This window comes from Opisthocomus hoazin, chromosome 11 (assembly GCF_030867145.1).
Source record: "Opisthocomus hoazin isolate bOpiHoa1 chromosome 11, bOpiHoa1.hap1, whole genome shotgun sequence".
Taxonomy (NCBI): Eukaryota; Metazoa; Chordata; class Aves; order Opisthocomiformes; family Opisthocomidae; genus Opisthocomus; species Opisthocomus hoazin.
In genome coordinates this window covers 16,468,553-16,476,183 of record NC_134424.1, presented here as the reverse complement: position 1 = coordinate 16,476,183, position 7,631 = coordinate 16,468,553, and the positions used below count along the sequence as shown (strand labels likewise).

Here is a 7,631-nt window from a genome sequence, read left to right as displayed (position 1 = left end):
CATTTCCCCCCGGTGGGCAGGAGACGGCGGCGCCTCAGGGCGGAGCGCGGTAAGTGGGGGTGGCCCTGCGGGCGGGAACGGCCGGGCTGAGGGGAAGGGACGCCAGCTCCCGCCTCTCTGCCCTTCTCCCTCCGTGCGATAAAGCTGTTTCGGGGGGTTTCCACCTCAAGCCTGGTCCTGTCTGTAACAGCACGCCGCTGCACCCCGCCCCCCGTAGCAGTGACCTTGTTCCGCTAGATAGGCAGGAGTAATACGAACAGAATTACTTTGCGTGGCTTTCTTTTAAGAAAAAATTCGTATACATTTAGAAATTTGGCAAATACAGAGACTTTTGCATAAAAGATTGACTTCACCAGCCATCAATCAGGAAATACATTTCCTCTAGCAATTATGAACACCATGACATGAAAGCAACAGACTGAACTAGGCAAGTTAAATATTTCGTATTTGTTCTGGAAAGCTCGAGCAGCACTGGAAGTCACAATCTGAAAAAAAAGTTTAAACAGAAGACAAACCCCAAAATTTCACATCTTGCCCATGAAGTCTGGTATTCCTGCACTGCCATCTCCGTGTATTTTGGTGTTCTGTCCACTGCTAGTTTGTCCTGGAAGCCGTATTACACGATTTAAAAATACTAATATATTTTTAAAATCTGTTTTAAATGTAAACTGTTACATCTAGTCAACTAGTGCTATCATCATCTAATTTCAGAAGACATTAGTGATGTGTACCATTTACATTAAAAAAAGCTACACCTTTTTCTTCAAGACTGAGGACTCTGGGTTTCAGAAACAAAGGAAGCCACCTGTATTTACAAAGTATCCATTCTCGTCAAGTTGCAGCTATAAAGTAACATGGCAAACTCTTAGCAAGGTAAAGATAAAACTTTCTTCTGTAAACTAACCACTTTGTTGGAAGAAATAAAAGCGGACGCCATTCCTTTAGTTTAACTGTTTTCTTAAACTGCTCCATCCATTGTCTTTTCAAAAACCCCTTTAATAAAAATAACCTCAGAAGAAAAACTGGACTGGAAATAGGCTATATGCTATGAAGAAGAAAAAAACAAAGCCAGACAACCAAACTCAACACTAGCAAAGTGCAGAGTTAATTTTAGAGAGCTCTATACAAAGATTAGTTGCTGCAACTGCCACTTGCTATGCTCCAATCTATATTCTACTTTAAAACATCTAGGTAGGCGAACTACTTTATTTTCTTTTTGCAGAACCAGTTACCCAAATCTTTTCATTTCAGTAATACACTTTTCAGCCAAGAAATGAAGTTGTTAATGCACTTCAAGGGTCATTGTGCAGATCTGCTGCTGTCTCAAGGTACAGCAAGACAAGTCGTATATCCTGTAACATGCTATGTCTAAAAGGCAACTTGGAAATTAAATATTACTCTGTAGCTAGAAATTAGGTAGTTGTGTAGGAAATCATAGCAAAGAGATCATAATTGAGGAAACGTAGAATAAGGACTGCCAGACATGGCAAGTACAATCCACAGCCATTCTTCGTAGCAGTTTCCCCACAATATTCCTGTTGAAATCCAGCTTGGTTCAATAATACATGGACTTCTTTCACCCTCCTGGAGCTATGATGCCCAGATGAATATGGTCAGCAGGGGCACTATGAAAAATCTCAAGTTACTGTAGCATGTACAAGAGAATCACTGATTTAGGGCTCCTCCTTTTCAGGTTATGAACTATAAAACCTACTGTAACTCTTTTAGAAATAACAGTAAATTCCAACCTTAAGTTCCCCATAAAAGATCCTTAACTGAACCTTATTCTTGCTACATACCAGCAAATATCTTGCTAGGGATCTGACTGTGCCATAGCCTCAAATAGGCCTAAATCAGTCTAACCTTGTAGTCCGAGGTCACCAGCCTCTCCAGCAGTTACACAAGTTTCCCTCTTCTCCTTTGTCCTGCCTTGCATCCTTTCCACTACTTCTTAGCCTTTCTCTAGACAATACCACACTTCCTTCTTCTGCACCCATATGCTCAGAAGGTAAATCTAAAGTACCTTGAGCCAGAAGTACAGTCTTGGATCAAACCTCCTGATAATTCCTGCTTACTATGCTTTGGCTTGCCCTGCAGAGCACTCTCAGAGCTCATTAACTGGATTCCTTTCAAGTAAAGACGAAGCAGAAGATTCAGTCTGAGAAAGCAATACGCCCCAGCCATTAATGAGTATTCAGTCCAACAGGACACGCAAGAGCTAGTCTGGAGCAGAATTCCAAATACATATATATATAGTGTGGACATTGCCTCTGGAGCATTGTCTCATGTGCTCTATAGACCTGCTGTATTGGAGTCTCCTATCTGCTGACGTTGATACAGCCACAGAACCACGTTACTAGCACAGCAGCATTTATTAGCTTGAGCTCTGCTCCATGCTTACTGATTAAGAGTAGTTGCTAAAATACTGGCTGTGGCAGCGAAGTGAATGGCAATTTTTCTATCACCCCAGCTGTTTAGACACTGCTCTTTAGACAGATGTTGTCATCTGGCTCAACCATTGTCTCAGTGACATGGATAACTTCATGTCAGTTGAGCAAGGTTAGGAAGGATAACTTAGCCTACCCTAATCTGTGGTTTAGAAGAGGTGCATCCATTAAATTCTTCAAATGAGGCCAAGCATAAGTGAAATAATAGCTATGGTACCGAGCTCCACAGCATTTAGCGTTGACTGAAGATACATTAAGAAAACATGGCTGTACAATCTTCCAGTTTCACCTACATACAATAAGTTTCCAAAAACTTCCAAAAATTGTTCGCATCAGGAAACAAAAAGCTTATTTTAGCATACTAAAGCTTATTTTTAGGTACTTCATCTTTCTGGGTGCCTAGTACTATTTATAAACACAGTAGAAAAATACAATAATGGAAGCAGGTATCACAAGAACCATCAAGTAATTTCTACACTATGTTTTTGCTTGTAATAGATTAATTTACTCCATGTTTTATGTATATACAGCATGATTAAGATGTAAGCATTGCCAGGCTGTTAACTGTTTCTCTCTGCATACATCATTGGTAGTGGCAAAATGAGAAAACAGTCAACTAAAATAGACTTCAGTCACTCCCTGTTCCTTAGTCAACGTCCTTCGTTTTCCGTCACAGTTCTTTTAAATATACACAGACTAGATCACAGCCTCAGTTTTGGCCTTATTGTTCCAGGCTGATTTCATTCTTCAGCTGAAGAGTAAGGCCTGTGATCAAGTCTCTGTGATTACAGTGAAGATGTGTTCTTGAATTGTAAAGATGTCTTTTTTGAATTGTAAAGATGGCTTCCTAACAAACTGTCTCCCAAGTGTACTGTAGTGATAGCAATCTTATCAACTACCTTCTCAGGCTGGACATATGGTGCTTTCTTTTTTCCCTCCTGTAAGAAAATAAGGGGGATGATCTGGATAAGACCAGTATTACCATGGCTCACAACTTACTTTGTTTCCTCCATTGTTATCTGGATGGTAGAAAGACTTTAAGATAGACTTAGCTTAGATAATATCATTGGGAGATTACTGCCTGCAACTCACCCTCCTTTCCCTGAATCCTCATGCTGCATTGCTAAGTGCTTAGTTACGGTACTGTGCTGTTAAAACAGCAGACTCAAGCATACACAGGATGAAATTCCACCTTGTATCAGTGCCTTCACTTTGATCTACAGAAATGGCTTGTTATTTCTGCAACTTTGACCATGTGTGATGGACTGTAAAGCAATAGCTCAAGTCATGGCATGTATTGTGTACAACAGTCAACATTTCTTCTACATTCTTTGCATTTGCCTCTGAAACCACACACTATATGATTAAAAAAAGGATGCAGATGTATGGACAAACATTCTTGCTTCAATATATACAATCACATGTCGTTAGCTTCAACATTAACTACCAGACTAGACAGCTTCTTAAATACATACGCAGGACAACTGGATTCCATCCCCTCCTCCACACATTTCACAGTCAGGGCATTATGTGCAGTAGAAACATGGAAGCTGAGCTATGGCTGTCATTTGCTGAGATACTGCAAAAATGCATTGCTGACATAAGTATATGCAACCCTGTTTACCAGAGCAGGAGCCACATGCACTCAGCACGGCTGAAATTCAAGCCATTTAGCTACCATGGGGCTACGTGCCCAATTTTCCATTAAAAACTGTTCTCAAAAGAAATCTAAAAATTAAAGTCTAGTAAGAACACTGAGTGGTTAAGTAGCTCGTCACCTACAAAATCCAAACAATATCAAGTAAAGAAAATGAGTGGAGGCATGGGAGGAGACCAGTGGGCTGTGCAATTGCATTTTAAACACTGGACAGATTCCAAACTGAACTGCAATCTGCTGATCACTGCTGGCATGGATTGTAACCTTGCTAGTCTTGCACACCTCTGTATAGTGTCCAGGTTTTCATTTCATTTGCAGGGTATCTTAAAAGAGACAAGTTATGCAGTAGAACTCTAATTATTGTAGTCTAGTGTACAGGAATGCAGCATGTTCTCAGACCAAATTTGGTGCTGCAGGTTTTCCAGAGATTCAGTCCATACTGAATGGACCATATCTTACTCAAAATAAACTCTGTTCTTTTGTCAGTGATAGCAAGTGGTTTTAGTTAAGCACAAATGCACACTCAGGTAAACACCCTGTGAAAAGAATATTCAGCAGGCTATGAAATGATGATCGACTCTGCAGTTCCCACTGGAGCATGAAAAACACTTTAAACATCCTTTAGTTTCCACAGAACAGCAGTTGTCTCTGCTACACAGGCTACAAAGAGCTATAGCCAGCAACCTGGAAAACGCAAGGTTCTCATGCAGCACCTGACATAGGGAAGTCAATTCACCTTTGAAGTCCATAAGAGCAAGATACAAGAAAAAGATACATACATGCAGAATATACTCATAGTTTAACTCAGTTATAACCTTCTCCTCAGATACAGCTGACAAAGTAATCTGCAACAGGAAAAATGTTCATGGATATCTTCATAACAGAACAGACCATTTTTGAGCTACAGGCAGCCCAATGTTGGACAAAAAGAATTTAAAAATAATAGTAATTTTTATATTGCCTCTAAATAAAATGTCATTTAGTAAAAACAGACTGGAAAACAAACGAAAATTTGCAAAGTTTCAAAAATATTATGGCAGTTCTATGATACATGTAAAATGATTAGATTAAACCAAACAGGCCAAATAATTAGAGACAAATTTAATACAGAGACATTTTAATATATGTCTAACACTGGCTACCAGAGAAAAACCAAACCATTGCATGTCTTACACAGTTAAAAGGAATTCACCATGACCGGTTTTGGTAATTACTCTGCTGTTTCATGATATTTAGGGAAGTATTTATGCTAATACAACAAAATTATAATATTTAAATAGAAGTTTGTAATGCTAATACAGCAATATTTGAGGGTATTTGGATTAGTTTAATTTAACCGATTGCTAACATTAGTATTATTTACAGAATTTTTGTAAATTTACAAACTGAACTTTCACTTGGTGCAATTTCTTCCTGATTATCTGTTAACATAAACACAAAATACTTATGTGGTAGGAGTAAGGCACTTGCCAGCATCTATGCTTGAAAGACCTACTGAGTATTTAAATATTCCACAGTCACTTCATCAGATTTGCTGTCTCTATTTGATTCTTAATAATCCAGCTTCCATAACTCTTACTCTTCAAACGAGCTGGGAGTTTTAGTCACTTTAGACTCTGTTTAAATGAATATCTGTATTCAAATAACTGAATTTGATAAAATTAAAAGAATAAAGTTATCAATAACTTATGCTAAGAGAAATCTCTCAAACAGTGATGCTTTCATAGGTTGTGTAAATTTAGAAAGAAGGTAGGGGAGATAGCTACAATGACCAAGTAAAGCAGGATTTATTTGTGCTGTAATGCATATGAAAAGAAAGAACTGAAAGATATTTTCTTCAGCTTGTCCTCTGCAACACAACAGGCTTTGACTATTCTTGCCCTTTGAAAGAACAGCTGCATTAGAAGCCCTTCAAGAAGGGAACTGTTCAAGAATGGATGAGATGGATTTATGCCATATTCCCTAATTATGCAGACCATTATGCATCACCAGCACATCCTTCCACATGTGCAAAAGTACAGTGACTTCAGTTACAGATGGAACAGATTGTTCCACTAGTCTTTAGTAATAACATTATTTAGCTGCTAATAAAGTAAAAAAAAATTGAAAAAATCTCCAATTGCTGTGCAACATAGCATCAAGAATTGCAAAAAATAATGATGCGTACTGCATGGGAATGGCTATAGGTGTAGTAGTAAGATCAGTCTGTCTTTTTTATCTAAAATGAAGCTATAGATAGAGCTATATCATGGGCCCAGGCTCAGTCACTATGTAGTAAGCAATCTACATTACTTTCACATACATCTTTTATTTTAGCAGTTTCCTTCAGACAGCGATCCTCGTATCTGCAAAATGTTGTTCTACACTTATTTTCAACCCCTTATTAAAAGTACTGCATGTGTTTCTAACAAAGCCTTTGGGTTTTCTCTAAGGGGATCATCTGTTGTAGCAGGATTTTCCTATTCAAATATTGGAAAGCAGACATCTCTCCTTATAATGGGTACCCTTGAAATTACACCAGGAGCAGGGCTTGCTGTAAACAACAGATTCTCTACACATCTGAATCCTGTAGGCTTTAATTTCACCCTTTTATCTCAATTCTTGTGGTAAGTTTAAGATAGCAGAAACTTCCTTCACAGCAATTTTGTTACATGGGAGCAGGGTGCCCCCAGAGAACTGAAGCTAATTTATTTGATGCTTAAAAAGTAAAGTAGAAGGCACTTAACATTATCCAGAAATCACAAGTCTACATGAAAATCAGATGGATAACCTGCTAAGTCTTTCCCATCCCTCTTATGAATCACAAGTAGTAAAGCAGGATGTGCAAGCCATATGCTCTCTAAATTAAGACCACGTAGAGTTTTGCATACATGAGACAGGCTTGGAGATCTTTGCTCTGTACATACTCTTAAAGCTTCTTGACTTATTTATGAGGAGAAAAGAAACACAGCTTGTGCATTTACATCAAATACCTGTAAGTTTTCAAGTAAGGCCTAAGGGCAAGTGCTTTCATTTTAGCCAGCATATAAAAGACAGCTTATTCCTTTGTGGTTATATTTCCCAAGGTTGATTTTGTAAAAGGGAGCTTCTTGAATTTTAAAGAATGGATTATGGTAGAAATACTTTTAAAAGTCTGTTTAAAATCAAAGATAAAGGGCATAAAGGTATGAGCAGCCTTGCTCTATATAGCAGATTTTAAGCTGCAATGTGAAGCCATAAAGCAAAGATAAAAACTAGGTACTGCTATGAATCAGCCAACTCCATTATGCTGCTTCATAACTGGAGGTTAAAAAACCCCGTAGCGAACCTGGAAAATTATGTATTGCTACCTCAAGGATCAGAGCGGGGAAATCATGCCTAACCACTCTGGTTTTGAACAAACCCTGAAATAGTCTGGATTCTTATAGGCAAATCACATTTGAGCTTGGGGAATACCTGAAGATGACATACAGCAGTACAGAAGCAAAAACTCTAACTTTAATTCTTCCATGCTTCTGGAATACCTTCACAGGCTATACTCGTCTCTT

General features: G+C 38.5%; 1 long non-coding RNA gene across 1 annotated transcript in view; it reads left to right on the top strand.

Moving 5' to 3' along the window:
• The first annotated feature begins 14 nt into the window (after positions 1-14).
• Positions 15-7,631, top strand: part of LOC142362690 (uncharacterized) — a 40,214-nt gene continuing 32,597 nt past the window's right edge. Inside the window, exon 1 of the long non-coding RNA XR_012765225.1 lies at positions 15-49. This is a non-coding gene — a long non-coding RNA (uncharacterized LOC142362690). The remainder of the gene's footprint in view (positions 50-7,631) is intronic.